Source organism: Bison bison, unplaced genomic scaffold (genome assembly GCF_000754665.1).
Source record: "Bison bison bison isolate TAMUID 2011002044 unplaced genomic scaffold, Bison_UMD1.0 scf7180017864197, whole genome shotgun sequence".
NCBI lineage: Eukaryota > Metazoa > Chordata > Mammalia > Artiodactyla > Bovidae > Bison > Bison bison.
The window spans coordinates 910,764-913,070 of record NW_011494769.1 but is presented as its reverse complement, the minus strand read 5'-3'; the positions used below and the strand labels follow the sequence as shown (position 1 = coordinate 913,070).

General features: G+C 38.6%; 1 protein-coding gene across 1 annotated transcript in view; it reads left to right on the top strand.

Annotated features, from left to right (window-relative positions):
* RYR3 (ryanodine receptor 3) overlaps positions 1–2,307 on the top strand; it is a 567,299-nt gene that overhangs the window by 344,836 nt on the left and 220,156 nt on the right. The gene's annotated exons all lie outside the window — the stretch shown is intronic.

The window sequence follows — 2,307 nt, the reverse complement described above, 5'->3', positions numbered from 1 at the left end:
CCTGCTGGGTGGACGTCATGGAGAATTTAAGTCCTGCCTCCCTCTGGCTATGCCCCTTGCTATGAAGCCTTACTCCAAAGAAAGATGAGATTGGAGCCTGTCAAAGAGTATAAACGTGATGCTGAAGGAATTCGAGATCTGTTGGGTACCACCCAGTTCCTCTCCCAAGCATCTTTCATCCCATGCCCCATAGATACCAGTCAGGTAGGTTCAGGCTGCCAACAGGAGGCATCCCATGGAGATAATGTAATAGGGTTAAATCCTCATTGCTTCTTCACCATTGAACTGTTCTTATCATACATTTTGTAGCATTGTCATGATATGTGAACAACCGTTGTTCTTTACATTTCCACCATATGAGACAATTGAAGTCTAAGGATTTTGCAATCCATAAACAAGTTGAGCACTTACTGCACACTAGGCATTGTACCAGGCTCTGTGAGACAAAGGCAGAAATGTCTCAAGATTCTCTGGGAATTCTCACCCAAGTTGAAGAGATAAGGAAAAAAAAAGCACAAGTGTAATTTGTTTTTAAGTCTGACTTTCAGGCTGTGATTGACTAAGGAGCACTTAATTTAAACAGATTATCTTATTTAACCAGTAAAACCCAAATACAATAGTCATGTTTGCTAATAGTTTTCCCAATTTTGCTCCTTATCGAAACATCATGGCACTTAAGTTTGACTTTTCAATAATAAGTTGGTTTTTTTAAAAGACTGTCTTTAGTCGAAAGTCAAATAGTGCCTTTCATACATAGCTTAAATATTTTATTGCTACTTTTCTCTGTAGTCTCCTTGTATATCACTGACTTGGTATACTTTTTCTAAAAAAACAAACAAAAAATTCTCTATGAGCTCCCCTCCTCAAACATAAATGGGATTTCTGTAAATAATGGAAACACTAATAATCATACTAGAGCCAGGGAGGTGACACAAAAGGGAAGCAGGTCAAGGGTGCAGGCCCTCCTGAAGCAGGTGGCGATTTCTTAGCCCTGGCTTATAATTGCCAAATAAAAATGTCAAGACAAAGTTAGAGTCTTCCAACCAGTCAGGAGATATTAGAAATCTGAACTTTTATATGAACATTCGCACTTCTTATGAACTATCAACTAATAAATGAAAATGGTAATAATTGTTTATTGTTGTTACTGTAGTAGTAGTCAATTAGAGAAAATAAGGGGGAGAAAAGAGAACTTGAGTCCCCAGTTTGTGACCTCTGTGGGAGAGGAGCAAAGTGCCAGGAAAACATAGAGAAACTTTCCCTGAAGGTCCTGGGGAAGACACTGAGACACTGAGCTAACAACAGAAGGATAAATATTGGGGGAGTTTGTATTAAAACCTTTAGCTTCTCTTCTTTTCACAGCTATTTGTAAGGCCTCTTCAGACAACCATTTTGCCTTTCTGTATTTCTTTTTTCTGGAGATGGTCTTGATCGCTGCCTCTTGTACAGTGTCACAAACCTCCATCCATATTCTTCAGGCACTCTGTCTATCAGATCTAATCTCTTGAATCTATTCTCACTTCCAGTATATAATCATAAGGGATTTGATTTAGGTCATACCTGAATGGTCTAGTGGTTTTCCCTACTTTCTTCAAATTAAGTCTGAATTTTCCAATAAGGCATTCATGATCTGAGCCACAGTCAGCTTCTGGTCTTGTTTTTGGTGACTGTATAGAGTTTCTCCATTTTGGGCTGCAAAGAATATAATCACTCTAATTTCGGTATTGACCATCTGGTGATATCCATGTGTAGAATCTTCTCTTGTGTTGTTGGAAGAGGGTGTTTGCTATGATTGGTGAGTTCTCTTGGCAAAACTCTATTAACCTTACAAATAGCTGTGAAAAGAAGAGAAGTGAAAGGCAAAGGAGAAAAGGAAAGATATACTCATTTGAATGCAGAGTTCCAAAGAATAGCAAGGAAAGATAAGAAAGCCTTCCTCAGTAATCAGTGCAGAGAAATAGAGGAAAACAATAGAATGGGAAAGACTAGAGATCTCTTCAAGACAATTATAGATACCAAGGGAATATTTCATGCAAAGATGGGCACAATAAAGGACAGAAATGGTATGGACCTAACAGAAGCAGAAGAGATTAAGAGGTGGCAAGAATACACAGAAGAACTATACAAAAAAGATCTTCATGACCCAGATAATCACAATGGTATGATCACTCACCTAGAGCCAGACATCCTTGAATGTGAAGTCAAGCGGGCCTTAGGAAGCATCACTCTGAACAAAGCTAGTGGAGATGATGGAATTCCAATTGAGCTATTTCAAATCTTAAAAGATGATGCTGTGAAAGTGCTGCA